Below are 18,840 nucleotides of genomic sequence, written 5' to 3' on the forward strand. Positions count from 1 at the left end.
TCAAAGACGTACGAAACCTTCATATAGAAACCACGAGAAGGTTCCAGTTTTTTTTCTTATACGCGACCTTCTCCGGTAGGCATAGTTAGAAAGGAGGAGGGAAAAATACAATGTAGGTGAAATATAGACAAGGGATGTGGACGGGTACTGAGTGCGAGAGCGCGAAGCGGGAAACAAATACTGACTAGGAGATTGCAAATCAAAATCGTATATATGTACCACTGTTTCATCGGTCAGAAATCCGCTGGAAATGTTTGAAAACTTTAACCCGCGCTGGTCGCATTAGAGGGAGTTACTAAGGTTGTCGGAGTTACCCCGTTCTACAAACGTGCCTAATTGCTGCCCATAGGCCGGCCCAAGCGCGCCATGCACTGTCCCAGACACCGTACAAACTTTAGAATTTCTTTCCTCAGCGTGGGCACTACGCGTGGCTTGATCGTTTTACAGTGTTTCGCTTATTGGCTGGTAATGATGCCTAGCTGGTTTCCTAGGGCCAAGGCGAGTGACCTTGGCGGAAAACGAAATCACAAAGCAACTGAACGGAAGAAAGCCGACCGTGAAAGCAATGACAGCATTCGGTCTTAGTAACTTCTGTCCCGCAGCAAGATATTAATGCGATACCGTTAACGCTGTCATCATACCTCAACACCGCTGCCGGATGGTTGACAGGGTTAGAACCACATGGGCTCGCACGGTTATTACTGACGTCCCACGGCGATCACGCAGTTATACTATGATGACGTAACTAAACAATTCCTAACCTGTTTCCCTGTTTGTGACGTCATTCTACCTTTATTCAGCGCCCATGAAGTAAGAAAACCAAGATGTGTTAAAAGAAAATGGTTGTCGGGCGGGAAATCGAGCAGCTATCCTTGAAGGCCGTGAGCCGAGCCCGCTACCTCCAATCTAGTGAATGATGTTACCTCAGAGCGATTGCTTAGATGCCATACGCGGCGACCTCATACCGCTGAGTAGGCAACAGGGCGTTACAGGAACACTCAGCTAACTTACGTTATCAGTTACTTTCTTTGAAATGAAATGCTATTGCACTGTACACTGCAGTATTAAGGCTAACTTACGACTTCATTTTTATAGCTACGCGTATCAACATAGCAGCAAGTTTGTAGCAGGCCAGTGCTGTGGCGTTCTTGAGAGCTTCTCTCATGCGCGTACGACTTTATTTTTATAGCTACGCGTATCAACATAACAGCAAGTTTGTAGCAGGCCAGTGCTGTGGCGTTCTTGAGAGCTTCTATCATGCGCGTGCTGCGATGAAGTTAACCAAATGAGTCACTCGCAGCGTAATCAGCGCTGTGCGTCTGTTTCGACCATGGCCTATGTTGGCTACAGAGCCACGATAAATTATTTAGACTATTCTCTCCCTACATTAAGCAACACTAATTTTAGGAGGTCTATTTTCTATCCGCTGCAACCTATGTGGTCATCTTTGTAAACTTCCATGCACGCTGACGCCGCTGACTTATTCAGGCGACGTATTCGTTTTAAGTCGCTAGTATGGGGTTCAGGCGGCGCGAGCTTATAAAGCTCGCAAGGTTTTCTTGAAAAACTAACGGAGTTGACAGAATAGTGGAGCCGAAGCGCGCTGGCCAACTGTAATTTCTATCGTTTCTTTTTACTATCTAACAAAGGTGGTATGACGGACATTCCATGGGGCAAATTTTGATTACTACTTTCACTGGCAACCACTGTGAATATCTTATTGCTACGATGTGTATCCAAGATGTCGGAAGACGGCAAGGATGTTTTGGGCGCTTGGCCGAACGACGACACTGAAACTGAAGCTGTTGTGCTGTTGTGCTCTGTTGTTCAGGAGGAGCTCCTGACGTTGAACGAAGGCTCTTCCCGCTTGGGAACGCCCCGTAACTTTTCGTGAGTGTGCCGGGTAAAACTATCCCAGGACTCCAACCTGGAGCTCCGAAGTGGCCGCTAGCTTGTTTCTCCAACTATGGCACTTGACACATCCCCATCCACAGCGGCACTAACAACGTCGATCGGGAACCTGGCACCTTTTGAGACACCGATGAAGTCGATGTCGACGACTGCTTCTCCATGTATGAGCGGGACGCGACTGTTATGCTCGCCAACGTGATTTTCTACCTGGCGGGAACGGCGCGCGTATTGTTCGATACGCATGAAGAAGACATAACATCTTGGGATATTTTTAACCAGAAGTTGAAAAGCCTATTTGGACAGCCAATTGGACACAAACTCAATGCAAAAATGATCTTGCTTGTCCAGCACAGTCAGCTACCGATCTGTACGTATCGTACTTTCAGGATATCCTAGCGCTGTGCCGTAAAGTGGACAGTGCCATTTGAGAGACCGACAAAGTGGGTAATATCCTGAAGTGGATCGCAGACGACGCATTTAATCTTCTCTGCTATGATTGCAACTTCGTTGACTCCATCCTTCAGGTTTGCTGGCAGTTTGTACAAGTTAAACCCCGCCGAATCTTCTCCCGTTTTGACCAACTACCCAACACGGCTGCTACGTCATCGTGCGAGGACTTACCTACGCTGCATCAACCTTCCCACTCAGGAAATGTAACCCAAATAATCCGAAGGAAACTAGAAGCTCTGACCCACGTTGCTTTCACTCCTCAGCCCACCGAAGGCCCCATTGCCCTCATTAGAGCAGTGATCCGGCAGGCATTTGCGCAACTGGGCCTGAACTCCGCCAGACACTCTGAACAACCTTTTCCACACACGCCACGCCAATAGTTGCTGCTGCTCCCACTCACACTCAACCTTTCCCTGTGCTCTACCGCTTCCGGAATCCTTCAGAATGGTGCACCTCATACTCCTGCAGTGGTGTCTGGCAACATAGCACCTCCGCCGCGACGACGCCATTTTGTGCCGAGACTCCACTATGGTGGCTATATTTTGTCTCACAAGATGTTTGCAGCACTGCCGAAGGCAGAGGCACTGCGGTCCAATCAGGATCACGTGCACTACAATAGGCAATTGTGCTCCTACGCGCCTCTCGCCCCCATATTTTTGGGGGGTGAGAGTAGGAGCACAATTCTCTATTATAGTGCGCAGGGGCGACATGCACTTAGGAGCACAATCGCAAGGGCTCCTCTGCCTTTCCCAGTGCTGCGGATATCTTGTGAGACGAAGTAAAGGGTTGCAGTGAGCAGTTGTGCTCTTCTTGTGACTGGCCTTTTGCAGCTTTGCTGCTAGTCGTGCACGTTGGATAATATTGTTTTCCAGCGTGCATTGTTAGCCAACGTTAAACCTAGGTTGGATAATATTACTAAGGTTTTTTTGCAAGAGCAGATAAAACATTGATAGATACAAATGACCACCAACACTGCTAACTGAATGCAGTATTGCCTGCAGTGTTCATGTTAAAGGGGACTGACATATGAGCATTTTAATTATTGTACAAATTTTTAAACTAAAAACTGTGTGTGCCATTTTGTTGCTTCATTGTTTTAGGCAGCCATTCAACAGCTCCTTTTTATATCTCGCAATTAGCCCACTGCATTTGGCCGTCTATTACAAGTCCCTTTAAGCTTATTATATAAATGAATAAGCAAATAAACTTGTCAATCTCGTTTATGCATAAGCCACTAGTTTGACAAAAATATAGCCAGGTTATAGACCGCAAAATGTAGCACAATACCTTTTACAAACTGCGACTTATATTTTTTTACTCAGAATGCCAACAGTTATGTAAATGCCCAACATAACAAAACACCGAAGGTGCGTATCTCAACGCCTGAAAGACGAATTTATTTATGTGGTTAATGTAAACTGGCAGTGCGCAAATGTGGTACTCAGCGAGGTGCAGTGCACAGCGGCAGTTATATTGGGAACCGCCACGCACAGTGCATTTCCACTTGCAAATACAGGCCTGCCTTTGACGCATGTATGATTCTGCGTCTCTAAACGTGCCTTTCTGTGAACACGTTCACATGCGCGCGCTATTTGTGGTAATAAAAGCTAGCCAGATACCCAGCGCTTGCTCGGTCACCAAGCCGAGCTTCGGGTGCCTCGGCAGAAAATGGCAGACAGCGTCGCCGCTAAATTTAAGTGGTGGTTGGCTCCGCCCATCCGTCAAACTCTCCCGAAGGGGATATACGGCTCTGTTCTCACCTAGTGCACTCTTTCTGTTGTCACCCCTGAACGGCAACGTGATCATTGTGCACCCCAGCTCTCGGCCACTTCCCACTTCGACCTTACTTCTGCAGTGATTGCTACGGATGTGCCACCAAACTACGCCCGCTCACAACTCTCTGATTACTACAAGGACATCTTCGATTTCGGCAACTGTCCTCTCGGCCAAACTTCCGTTGTGACACACCGCATAAACAGCGGTGATGCTAGCCAGGTCCACCACTGACCATATGGTGTATCTCTTTCTGAGCGCCAAATCATACAGACAGATGTCGACAAGATGCTAGCGAACAACATCATCGAGTCCTCTAGCAGTCCATGGGCATCCCTGTCGTCTTAGTGAAAAATAAAGACGGCAATTGGACATTCTGTGTTGATTACCGCCTTCTGAATGCGATCACCAAGATAGACGTTTATCCTCTGCCCACAGTAGACGACGCGCTGGACTGCCTGCATAGAGCTCATCAAATGATTTGCGTTCAGGATCCTGGCAAATTGCGCTAGACGAACGTGATCGTGAAAAAACCGCATTCGTTACCCCTGACGGCCTGTACCAAGTCAAAGTTATGCCTTTAGGCCAATGCAACGCTTCCGCGACCTTCGAGTGCCTGATGGACTCTCTCTGCGTGGCTTCAAATGAACCACGTGCTTGTGCTACCTCGATGGCGTTGTAGTGTTCGCCTCGACGTTCGAAACCCACCTCGCTCGTCTTTCTACGATCCTTTCCGTCTTCCCTAATGCTGGTCTCCAGTTGAATTACAAAAAAGTGGAGCTTCGGCCTACGTAAATAAAGGTCCTTGGCCTCTTTATTGACGCCACAGGAGTAAAGCCTTACCCTGGTAAAACGCATTCCGTCCGTGATTTTCCAACTCCACTTTCCACAACTGATTTGCGCAGTTTTCTCGGCTTGTGTTCCTATTTCCGATGGTTCATCCAGAACTTCGCCGACATTGCCCGTCCGCTCAGCGCTCTTCTCGAAGAGAACGCGCGCCTTTCTCTTGAGACCCTGATGAAGCTCGCGCCTTTTAGGCCTAATTTCGGCCCTTACTGTTTCACATGTCCTGACCCATTTCAACCCTTTGGCATCAACGGAAATTCGAGCCGACGCCAGTGGCCACGGCATTGGCGCTACTCTTGCCCAGAGCCAGCATGGCGTCTCCCGTGTAATTGTCTACGCCAGCCTCCTGCTGGCTCCACCTGAGCGCAACCATTCAATTACCGAACGGAAATGCCTCGAACTTGTTTGGTCATTGACTAAATGTCGCCCTTATTGAGCAGTGACAGACCACCATGCCTTGTGTTGGGTGTCGCCACTTAAGGACCCTACGGGGCGCTTAGGTTGCTGTACCTTGCGCTTACAGGAATACAATTTTGGTATTGTCTACAAGGCAGGCCGATTACGGACTCCGCTCAAAATTATGTGAGCCTGACGTCAAAATTATCGGCTCGTGATGCAGCCTTGAACCGTCAATCGTGACGAAGTACGAAATCGTTCAGTTACCAGTAAATTGTAGCATGGCTCCGCCCCGGGAGTGCCGATTTCCTTTCAAACGTTATAGCCACAACCGTGGCACGAACCGGAAAAGGGACCGTCTCCTAACGTTTTGTAATATGACGTAATAAATACGCAATAAATAAAACTAAGGTTTATTTTGGCAAGGTGCTATTTTTAATATTGAATAACATTAGGCGTAAGTAGAAGCGTTCTTAGTCTTGTAATTATACTCGCTGTTAGGTAACTTTGCTTGCTGCGAGGGTGCGCTGGCGGCATCAAGGCGTGCACAAGGCGACCTGCAAGCAAATAACCGATTCCCTGACAAGGTGCTGTTTTTTACATCTTCTGAAATCTAGGTATTCTGTGGGTGCCGTAAGCATGCTGAAAATGTAATGGAAGGTAGTCGAAGCTCAAGGCCTGTAGCGATAAAATTTCATTGAGCGCTTGACACGGAAATGAACGAAGACAACTTGCGGAGGTGTTTTCAGTCGGCGCTTACTAGTATCGATGAGAAAAGTGCTCAAAGTGCGAAGTGCAGGCATGTGATCTGCGGTTCTACTCGTTTCTCTTTAGAAAATACAAGACCACCGTGAAGCATGTAGTGTAGATCAAAATGAAGCTCTGTGGCTGCATGATCATCTGTTGTATGTAGCTGGGTAGTTAGGAGAGAAAATGACAATAGGAATGCTTCCACACCTGCCGAAACTGAACCAGAAGCCTTCATTCACTGCAGTACATAGCACTACTTGTATTATGTTTCTGCACTGTTAAGTGCCATACTTTGTTTCCTGTTTCTGAAATGTTCCAAACCTATGATAGCTACTGCGCAAGCCTGTAATCATTAAACAACTATTATTTTTTCTCCCGCCTCTATGTCGCGCAGGTTTATGCACAATAATTTCGTTTCTTGCTTCTGACGTGTGCCAGACCTGTGATGAGTACTGTGCCAGCTTACAGTCTCTAAACAACTATTCTTGTGTGTCTCCTTTGTGCAGCACAATTGTGCGCACGTACGTGTTAGTAACTGCCGATGCTATTGTAAGCAGTTGGTTTCCCTGCTGCATATACATGCGTGTGAAATGCTGCAGCAAAATAAAGGTGCGCACTGGATACGCGTGCTTCTAAAAAAACTTCTGTGAGACTTTCCCATTCCGACAAGCATTGCAATTGCTGCCTTGTTGTGAAACACTATTCATGTACTGCGTACACTGTACACTATTCATGCGCGCACACACACACACACACACACACACACACACACACACACACACCAACGTGCACAGTTGCAAGCAACAGTGAAGGGGGGTGTACGAAGACCAATTTGGCTTGACAGAGGAGGCGTTTCAACTCATGACTCGAGAAGATGCATCTTTACCACAACAGGTTTCTTGGCACAGACATGAAACGAGAAGCTGGCATTTGGCTGCCTGTGATGAGTTGGTCCGCTAAGTGTGGTATATCACGGCTGGCTGCAGTGCTGGGATTGACGCTGCAGCTGTTGCCGCACCATGTGCAGCTGTTCTAGCCCCTGGTGGCAGGTTCTCTGGAGCAGGCTCACAACATGATTTTGTATTTCCCTAGAGGTATTCATGGGGCACCAGTGATCCCCCTTCCAAGTAGCCGGTCACAGACGTGAGCCTTCCTTGTCCAAGCCAGCGGCACACTCCTCCTCTACAGGCAGGAAGACATCCAAAGAAGCTATGCAACGCGGCACATGCTTCACTCTTTGGCTGGTAGAGGAGCGTCTATTATTTTTGCAAGCACCGGAAGCGGCCCTCAGCCCGCCAATGCAGTCATCCATCACTGACTTTGTGCAGGTGTACGCCTTGTTGGATAACCCTTCTGGAGAAGGCGGACTGGGATTTCATGGCATTGGCAGCCATTTCTCCAGCAGGTGCCCTTCTCACCAGCATAAGCGAAAATGGGACGCTGCTAAGCACATTCTTCGTCGTTATCGACCCTAAGAACCTCATAAATTTTAACAGCCTTACCGACATAATGCAAGAGTAACATCAAGTACCTCAATGCCAGGTTTTGCTGACAATGGCCTTCACGGGTGTGCAGACAATGCATGATTGCACGTTTCAGAGAACTGTTGTAAGGACAGCCTTGCATTTCCTATTGGTATAAATGATGCCACATTCCGACTCAATACAGGCATCAAACACACGCATTCCATCTTCGTTTATTATGTAGGCATTTCAGCAATGCACTACGTGTCTTGTGTTTCAGTTGTTATAAAATCCCAAGAACGGCAATATATGTGAGGCATGTGGAGCCTATTATAACTTATCTTCCAAAGAGGAGCGAGTCTCATTGTTGTGAACTCGACGTGTCGTAGCAGGCCTGCATTGACCTGTGTGCAGCCGAGAATGCCGCCAAAAGAAAGCATCATGCCAGGATTCCAGGCAGGGAGGTTCGTGGCCCAAATTATGCTGGCATCTCACATCTAAAAACAGGGACAGCAGTAGACTACTCGTGGACGTCCGATGTGCTGTCTACAAACCTGACGACGCCGGGTATGCTCCTGTGACGAAGGAAGCCTTTCTTCGCCGCCGCCCTCGCTTCACGCCGCATACACTTTTCAACTGTCAGCTGCGCGAGGCCGATGTTCATCTCGTTTCAAGTAGCGGCATGGAAGCCTCTAGCAGTTAGAAAAAGCGCAGTGCACACATTATCTGCCGCCGCATGGGAGCGCACTCGGCCGCACACACCTCTCAGTTAATCGTATCGCACAGTCACTGTGCTATATCCCTCTCAAGTAGCAACATGCGTCGAAACATCTCGCCCGGCACGTCAAACATTATTCTTGCACCGTCTTTCGCTGATGATCACGTCAGGGCGCCGCCACTACCGCCTCGCGAGAACGCCGGCCGCCGCAAAGATCGCCGCCATTTTCCCTTTGTGAGAACTCACAAACTAATTGTGAGCGGCTCGCGTCGCTCACAACCACCGCTCACAATCAGCCCGTGGGCTGAGAGTTGAGCTAGTTGGTGCATAATTTATTTTTAAAACACACAGCGCAACAAAGGAAGGACAAGCGAGTAGATTCAACAGCGCTGTATTGAATAGATGGGCAGCGTTGTTCCCATATACTCGGTTGTCCTTCGTTTGTTGCGCTGTGTGCCAGCCCGTGGGCAACGTCATCACTTCAAGTGTGTTCATGACGTAAACCGCACTTGTTGATGATGTAGAGAAGCGTCACTCCCTCCGTGTCGCCGCTGGCCAATAGGATGATTGTGTGAGCCATCCGTATTCGACCCCTGCTGACAACTATGTGTTGCCCATCACATACTTTCTCCACATCGGTGTGGATCACTGTCAAATGAATGACCTGGCTTGCAAACTTCAGCTACCCCTGCTTGAAAACAGTAACCTGATTAACTGATTACATAACGCGGCACGCTATTACGCGAGCTATCCCAACCAGCTGTGCCTCCGACGTCACTGATTTCCTTCTTGCCGACGTCATTCTGCTTCATGGTGCTCCCCATCAACTGCTAACGGATCGAGGCCCCTGCTTCATTTCTAAAGTTGTTGAGAATTTGCTCTGATCATGCTATACCCGTCACAATGTCATGACGGCCTATCATTCCCAAACAAACGGCCTTACTGAGAGCCTTAAGCGGATACTTACGGACATGCTGTCCATGTACGTTTCTGACCACCATCATCACTGGGACGTTAATTTGCCATTCGTGAAATTTGCGTACAATTCGTCCCATCAAGATACAACCGGCCAGTCATCCTTTTATCTACTCTTGGCCGCCAGCCTCTGCTTCCTTTCAACAGTTTGCTGCCTTCTGAATTGAGAATGCATGCCAGCAGTTATGCTTCCGATGCCATAGCACGCGCCGACGTCGCCAGAAATATTGCCCTGGATCGGCTCAGAGCTTCCCAGACGCACTAAAAAAATCGTTACGATCACCACCATTGAGATGGAGCTAACCGCCTGGCTCCCTCATCCTCCTTTGACTCCCGGCCCGCCGCGTGGGCCTGTACGAGAAACGCATGCCCCGTTACGTTGGTCCCTACCGCGTCTTGCAGCAACTTAGTCACGTGACCTACAAGATCACGCCCATGTCTCTCACGCCACACTTCACTGCACCACCAAAACAAACTGTTCACATCGATAGTCTCACACCCTACAATTCCCATTTCTCAGTTTAGAAAGGAACGTGGTTGCCCCGCGGGCGGGGGGGGGGGGGGGGGGGGGGGGGGGTAGTGTTATGGTGAGCATCCGAGAAGTCGGAAGACGGCGAGGATTTTTTGGAGCCCTGGGCCGCACTCATCATCATCATCATCAGCCTGATTATACCCACTGCAGGGCGAAGGCCTCTCCCATATTTCTCCACTTAACCCGGTTCTGTGCTAGCTGCATCCACTTGACCCCTGCGAACTTCCTAATCTCATCCGCCCACCTAACTTTCTGCCGCCCCCTGCTACGCTTTCCTTCCATTGGAATCCAGTTTGTTACCCTCAGCGACCATCGGTTATCCTCTCTTCGCACTACATATCCTGCCCATGTCCATTTCTTCTTCTTAATTTCTACTAGAATGTCGGTAACTTGAGTTATTTCTCTGACCCACTCTGCACGCTTTCTATCTCTTAATGTTACCCCTACCATTTTTCGTTCCATAGCCCTCTGTGTTGTCCTCAACTTAAGTAGGACTCTCTTGGTTAGCCTCCACGTTTCAGCCTCATAGGTGAGTACAGGCAAGATGCAACTGTTGTATACTTTCCTCTTGAGCAATACCGGTAAGCTGCTAGTCATAATCTGCGAGCGCTTGCCAAATGCGCTCCATCCCAATCTTATTCTTCTTGTTATTTCCTTTTCATGGTCCGGATCTGCGGTTGCTACCTGTCCTAAGTAGACATATTCGCCTACTACTTCCAGTATTTCGCTACCTAATGTAAACTGCTGTTCCTTCCCGAGGCTGTTGAACATTACCTTACTCTTCTGCATATTGATTTTCAAGCCTACCTTTCTACTTTTCCTGTCTAGGTCATCAATCATTATTTGCAGTTCATCCCCCGAGTTGCTTAGCAAGGCAATGTCATCAGCAAATCGCAGATTACTGAGGTATTCTCCATCTACCCTTATCCCTAACTGCTCCCATTCCAAGTCTCTGAATACTTCCTCTAAACAAGCTGTGAATAGTACTGGGGAGATTGTGCCTCCTTGCCTAACACCTTTCTTTATGGGAATTTTGTTACTTTCTTTATGCAGAACTATGGTTGCTGTGCAGCCACTATATATATCTTCCAGCACTTTCACGAACGGCTCGTCTACCCCCTGATTTCGCTATGCCTGCATCACCGCCGAGGTTTCAACTGAGTCAAATGCTTTTTCGTAATCAATGAATGCTATGTATAAGGGCTGTTTATATTCCGAGCATTTTTCTATCACCTGATTGATGGTATGGATATGATCAATAGTAGAGTACCGTTTCCGAAACCCTGCTTGATCCTTTGCCTGATTGCAGTCTAAGGTTGTCCTGATTCTATGAGTGATTACCTTAGTAAATACCTTATACGTAACAGACAGTAAGCTGATTGGTCTGTAATTTTTAAGGTCTTTAGAGTCCCTTTCTTGTGAATGAGGATAATGTTTGCATTCTTCCATGGTTCCGGTACCGTCGATGACACCAGGCACTGCGTATACAGGGTGGCCAGTTTTTCTAGCACGATATCCCCCCGTCCTTCAGCAAATCTGTAGTTATCTGATCCTCTCCAGCTGATTTCACCCTTTTCATAGTTTCTAGTGCTTTCTTGACCTCGTCCTTCGTCACTAGTGTAACGTCTGACTGTTTTTCCCTGCCGCCAATCTCATTACAGTCCTGAATACTTTGGCTACTGTAGAGACAAGGCCGCTCGATGGAAGCGCACTGGGTGCGGCCTGCTGCGTCGCGCCGCCGTCAATGGGCAAGCGCGTCCTTGGGGAGTTTACAGTTGCGCCCGCTATTTCTGCTGAGGGCGCCACTGTTCGGGGACACGTCGCCGCCGGGGTCGCCGGCTCTGAGAGCGTGGTTTGCTTCCTTTCTGGGCGCATTCGCCTCGCGTCTGCTTGGTAAACGCAAACGTTTTTGTGTGCGCGTGTGCAAGCACGTTAACGATGAGACGGGATGCGTTTGCTTTTTAAGGCGAAAGCCGTTCTAGGCTCATGAAGCGAAAATCTATGCGCAGAAGCTGTGCCTGTTATCTGTGCGTCGCATCTGTGCACTGGTGTGCCAGTCGCAAAAGCGGACGTGCAAGGAGGGAGATTAAGAATGAAAATGATTGATGGTGATAGGTAATCAATAAAAGTTATAAATAGACATTGTTAGAGGTAATGACTAATGCTAATGACTAATAATGGTTAATAATGACTAAAATTATTTGTAATGACCAGTATATCAAACTACGACATGTAATGAATGCAATTGATTAGAAATGAGTAAAAGTGCTTAGTGATGTGTGGTAATGACTATAATAGCTAGGCATGATTCATCATTACTGTTAATGACTACGAAATGACCAATATGTGAAACGACGGCATGTAATGACCCCTCCTGATTCTAAATGAGTAACCTGCTTAGTTATGAGTGATAAAGGCTGCAATGACTACGCAGGCAGACTCATCATGACTGAGAAACGACCAACATATCACACGACGACTTGAAATGACGAACTGTGGCAAACGATGAGAGGCACATGATAGGAGAAGGGTGAGCTTTCGCCGTCCTCCGCTTAAGTGACATCTAAGAGACCCTCTAATTTTATCTGCTGAGCTCGCTTCAGGCAAAGACAGCAGCGAGGAGTGGAAATGCACTCGCTTCCTCTGAAATGAAAGCGGCGCTGAGGTTAAAAAGTCCAGATGCCGAAGCATAATGCCCTATCAGCTGCCATTGAATTTGCTACAATGGACAGCAGATTGGACTTGTTGGTAATTAATTATTGGTTAACCGTGCAAACAACGTGACGGGAACACAGGAGAAGAAGACGGCACAACCGCGCTAGTTGTGGCGTCCTCTTTTCCTGTGTTTCCGTCACGTTTTTTAACCTATTTAGTTACCAGGAAGCTGGCCAGTGAACTAGGATTTTTAACGGTGGTTTGTGAAGCAGATGAACAAGATGAGGTAGCACCAGAAACTTTTCTCGCAGGTTATGTTGCGAGGACATATCAGAAAAAGCTACGAAGGGTATTTTTTATATAAGCATGCAATTTGTTCTAAATTTTGCCGCGCTAGTCTGAGTGGCCTTTTAAGTAAAGCAGCCTGTGCATACAACATTCGTTTATACTGTTGAGACCGTTTGAGCCGATGCGATAAATTGAAAAGCCACGTTCCACAGAAAATCCGGCGCCCGGTCTGTCGGCGGAAAGTCGGAAAAAAACCTTTCTGGTAAGAGGCACTTTAGTTGGTGATATGGCCAAACACCTTTGGCGCAATGAGAGCACATGACATGTTCAATGTGACAGGAGCTACCAAACCAGAGGGAGTCAATAAGATATAAGGGTGAAATGGGAATTATTAAAAGCGGAACCCTTAGATCCCAAGTCAGGCACACTATATTCCTATAGGGCACGTTTTACAGCTTCGATAAAGAGGTGCTTTATATACTTATGTGTAGGGTGCTATTTCATATAGGTAATGCGGTGGCTTAAGGCTGCATTCTAATGATATGCGACAGAGGCAGCAGTTACGGGATACGGTGAATAAGCAGGTAGCAAAGTGCGGGCACTATAACGAGGCTCCTCAAGGAGACTTAAGAACCCGAAGTTTTGTTTATCACTACCAGGTTGTTGCTAATTTTTGCGATATTTGATAATGGTTTTGAGGCGACATGTCAGTCGAGCAAGAGCTGTTGCAGGAAATATGAGTCAACTGGACCAGTTCCAGGTTAATGAAAACCAAGGACAGTGGAGGCTTGATGTACCCTGCAAAGGAAGTCTTCAAGCTTTGTCAGCTTACGAGCACCTTCACTAACAGGATGATGAAATCTGAAGAGGTCCGGCGAAGTAGCAAGCTGTGTAAACTTGGTTTCATCATTGTTTTCTCAGTGTACACAGTACCTGCAGCTAATCTATAAAAACAATGACCGTGCCCATGCTAAGGCGCTATGCGAGATATCGTTAAGTTGCTGCCCCCACTGATAGCCAGCTGTGCTGGAAATGTCATCTGAACAGTGGAGCGATGTTTATGGCTATGGCATAAACCTCTCTCAAGAAAGGTTTTCCGTCTGCGATTGGTAATTTTCGTCCTTCTTTTGTGTGGCCATTAAATAAGCGTACTTGGCTGCTCGCTGAATCTCGGCTGCAGTTGCGCTCTGACGCGTGAACATTCTTGTGATCGCAGCTAAGAGTTTCACAACAGCAACACTCGATGCGCGTTCTTCCATTGAAAATTACGAACCAGCAAAATTGTATGGGTTTGCGAGCAGCCAATAAAAATAGTAATAAAAACTTTCGGCGCATATACGTAGCACCTTGAGGCAGACCGACTCTATCAAGCATGCTTACTTTGTCCGGTCATGCAAAATGCGGGAAGCCATGACGGATAGCGTTCTGGCGTACATAGTTTAAGGTCTCCAATAGAGTCAAAGATCCCAGGTTATCATCTAGATTTAACCTAATAAACATCTTCATATTTCCACCGTAACATTTGTCACAATGAGATAGAAAGGTTGGTTACATGTCGCATTTTCACAGAGGTTGCTCATAGTAGGACATTTTTTATTGGATAGCGCTGGCAGCTTGGAACAGGTTGACATCAATTTGTGTATAAAAGCTGTATGCAGGAATGAGTAAATGGTATGAAAATGACACACGGAATTCGCGACACAGTTAAGTGGTTATGCATTAGGCTACTATGGCAGCTGAACAGCTTCGAATTGTTCACAGCTTGGTCACATTTTAATGTGACGAGCAACTGGATCCGAATGCAACATCACGTTAATGCGAGCTCTCCAATCGAGTGGCCTTGAACCACCGTCACTATAAGTTTCTCGGGGTACACTCCAGTATACATCCTTGCCGAGCAAGCGCTGAGTGCTGACATGGTCACACTAGACATGACAGTATAGACTAATTCTTGTTGCCAAATTGTGTGAAGCGGAGCTCTTATGTCCTTAAAATAAAAGGCTTCTACCACGCCGACGCCGCCCTCAAAGCGCAGCCAGGCGCAGCTCTCCGCGCGCGGCTGTCCCCGAACGGTGGCGCCGCGGCGGTGGCGACTGGAAGTAGGCGCCTCCCGCCGGTTTCGGGCGACGTAGCAGGCCGCACCTAGTGCGCTTCCATCGAGCGGCCGTGGCATTGCAAGCATGCTGTCATATCAGTACGCACTCTTACGATTGCGACGTCCCCAAGAATCGAGTTCTCAAACCGTGCTCTTGCGTAGAGTTGCTTTCAGGAGGCTGGCCAGCGCACTCGTAACCAATTCTCCGAATTCGCCTTGGTGCAGCTTTTAGCTCGAGAACGTCCTCTCGTTGTGCACATGTGGTTGCAAAGCGCGGTTCATAATTGCAGCCGCACCAATGTTCGAAAGTAGCCATGACCAACTATAAGGCTCAAAATAGTTTACAGCAGTTTCAAAACGCCCCTTTTCTTAAATCTCCTCGGAGCGAAACAGAACACAAATAAAGAGAACGATGGGGCCTCGTTATGACATAAGGAGGTAGGCAGCAGCCAGTGTGTATGCGTGTGTGTGTGTGTGTGTGTGTGTGTGTGTGTGTGTGTGTGTGTGTGTGTGTGTGTGTGTGTGTGTGTGTGTGTGTGTGTGTGTGTGTGTGTGTGTGTGTGTGTGTGTGTGTGTGTGTGTGTGTGTGTGTGTGTGTGTGTGTGTGTGTGTGTGTGTGCGTGCGTGCGTGCGTGCGTGCGTGCGTGCGTGCGTGCGTGCGTGCGTGCGTGCGTGCGTGCGTGCGTGCGTGTCGACCACAACAAAAGATAGTGCTGGACGTCGCTTAATTGTTGTTTCTGCATTAACGTGAGAATAAGTTTCGGGTTCATCTGATATGAAAGTACCTTGAACAATTGAAGCTCATGCTTCGGGCTCGTAGTTTGGCCCTTGTCACACACACTGAGTAGTGCATTTACTGCTTCTGAAGGAGCGTTGGCACCGACAATATAGTTAATTATCCGATCGAGCACGGTTAATAAAATTATGGAGAATGGCGCGAATATCGACTGCACTATTATTCCAAACAAGTGCTCCACAGGGTCTGCGCTCGAACGTGAATTCACTACGCACTTAAATTTTTCCCCTTGTCTCATGGCAGTGCAACATATGAAATGAGTGCTCAGATGGAGGTGCAAATTGCACCGCAAGTCACTGGAAATGACAGATGCCGTTTGTGAGCTGCATTTTGAACAGAAATAAACATTACGTATATGCGCATACCACCAGCGGCCAGGAACTAAGTGCATACAACGTACGTGGTGCTAGCACCCTCTTTCGCAGGATGTACTAGAACCAATTGCTTCAGGAGCGATAACTCTAGAGCATTCCGATATCGGATCCACCAATGCAGTACCCGGTACCACAGCCAAGAACAAAGCAATAGTTCCTTCGCCGAGGTTTACCCATTTAGTTATTTGTGGGAGGCAGAGCGCAAGAGAAATGAAATCAAAACATATCGCCAGAGAAGTTTATGAAGAAATGCGCCGGGACGATCTTGTTGCAAATACCTTGCTGGAATAGGTCGTAGGTGCGGCGACGTGCTACATGCAAACCTCCGCATGCAATCAGTACATGGAACTGTCAGCAATTGCATTATTTCCTTATCCTTCTGAGTCGCAACTCTTTCTACCCCACTGCGTCGTTCGCGTATCGAATTACTGCCTCTCGTTCCTGGCAATTCTGACTTGCTCTCTTTTTCCGGCGCCATCTGAGCTCCATTTTTGCGTGTGGCATTGGGATGACTACGAGTGCGGTGGTGACGGGAGAATGAGTGTGTGCTTGGCGTGCTCTGTGCCGCCGCCGTAATCATTCGGCTACAAAAAAAAAAACAAGAAGTGGACACGATGGGTCATAATTCGCTGATAATCCACCCTTTCCTGAACAGCTGCCTTATTCTTCTAGAACGTTCTCGACAGTAGCTCGACAGCGCATTTATCCAAGGCAGAGTTATAGTGCCCTTGATGATTGGAGAGTGGTCGATCGAGGGAGTGACAGCTCCAAGATGATGATGATGGTCTAGTGACCAGTCCCTTTATAACGGGTGGACACTTTGGTAAAGTCCCGGTCGAAAAACAAAGATACTAAAGAGAAGATAAAGAAGGCAGAAAGGAAACAACAACAACGAAAACACCCAGCACACCACACACTTTAAAGCCCCTCTATAAGCTAGAGGGATTTTAACACATTTTAGCAGCTAGCGTCCTCTACGTTCCGCAGCGCGGGGCACGCTCGCTCTCTGTTGCACGCCTCGCACCAAAGCTACAGTGGCTGCAATAACTATTCCAGCTACTGTACCAAAGCCCACCATTGGGTCAGCCATCCCTTGGTGATGGTAACGGCCTCTGGTAGTGGTAAACCGACTTGAGCATCCTCGCTGGGCAGAGGAGGGGCGAAGCTCAGCGCCTGAGGCAAAGTCGGTGGGGCGCGGGAACAGCTTGTCACATGCGAGAACCAGGTGTTGGACATCTTCATCGGCACTACCACACACCCGACACATAGCTGCTTGGACTTTGGGGGAAGAGTCGTATCGGCGCCGATACACCAGTGTGCGCAGGGCTCCTGCCCGCGCTCCAAACAGTAGCGTGCTGCCAATGCCATTGTCATACTGGTGTTCGGCCCCGACAATTGTCTTGTGTTGGCGGCAAATAGTAGCGTGGCCTTGCATCCGTTTCAACCAAGCGGTGAATTCCTCCTCCTGGACACGACGGCGTACTTGCATGGTCCACTGTGATGCTGATTCGGCCGATACAGTGTTGCCACGTTAATCAGCTGGATTTTCCCAATCAAATTCATAAGTACCACAAGAAAACAGATCCTTCGCATATCGTTAATCAATGGGATAGTTCTCCTACCGTGAGTTAGTCAAGGCGCCTTCGAGACGCTAGATGCCTTGAAGAACTCCAGCCACCCTAGCGAAGCTATCTGTGCAGGCTGACACAGACGTAGAGTTTCTAAAGCGGCCTGCGCTAATCCCTCCCCCCTAGCGACCCTGCACCATTTCTATATACTAAATTATCCCCTTCTCCCCTCCGCACCACTGAACCGAGGCATGGTCGTGTCCACGGCACAAGGACAAAAATCTGTCTCCTCCCTGGCCTTGGCTGCAGAGCGACAGAAAGTTGTTCGGAATGTATCTGAATTCTTTTCGGGAATCAGTGTGTAGATGAAGATATCACGCACTTGGCTATGACAAAATGAAAATGTCCCCTTTCGACCTTCCTAAAACTGAATCCGAAATGCCACACTCTGGGCATTTGTGCGGAGTGCCACGCGCGCATTTCATTGGCTTTGCAACCAAGGCTAAGCAGGATAGTGAAGACAGGCCGGAATTATGGTGCCCAAAAAATCTCAGCTCGGCGTTTTCATCGCGTGTCTACATATTTTCCCGAGCAAACATATATGTAACAGCAGTTTCTAGCAACAGCCGAAATTTCCCACATTTTCAATGGCCCGAAAATAAATTTCCTATTTTCCCTTAGAGGCTTGAATTTCCCACAAAATGGGAAATTTCCCACGGCTCGGCTCGTTGGGACGAAAAGCCGTCGGCGTATAGTTGTAGTCGTCTACACCTCGGGTTGGAAATAATCAGGGCTAACTAAAAAGAAGCGTAACATGGTAATTTGTGGTTCTATAGTGATTGATGATTGACTGGTAGTGATAGGGGACGAAGAGTTAAGAAACTCAATTCAAGAAATGAAAAAAAATTGCAAAAGGGGGTGAAAATTAGTCAAAATGGTCGCAGTGTAAAGCCAATGCTTGATAATGCTAATAAGAAAATTTAGAGTGCGTAATTGATCAATTAGGCAGTTGAAACAATCTCAAAAAAATGAAAATTTGAAAAAAGGGGTTCAAAGGTATCAAAACGCTCAAAATGAAAAGCCAATGATTGACAATACTAACTATGAATATTATGAGTGTAATTATTCAATTCAATGAAATAATCGAAAAAATGAAAAAAAGAAAAAATGGGTTCTAAGAGGCCAAATGCTCAGAATGAAAAACCAATGCTTGCCGAGGCAAATTAAGAAAATTCAGTGCACAACTTAAC

Source organism: Amblyomma maculatum, chromosome 7 (assembly GCF_055883805.1).
Source record: "Amblyomma maculatum isolate TAMU_Amacu chromosome 7, ASM5588380v1, whole genome shotgun sequence".
In the NCBI taxonomy this organism is placed as follows: Eukaryota; Metazoa; Arthropoda; class Arachnida; order Ixodida; family Ixodidae; genus Amblyomma; species Amblyomma maculatum.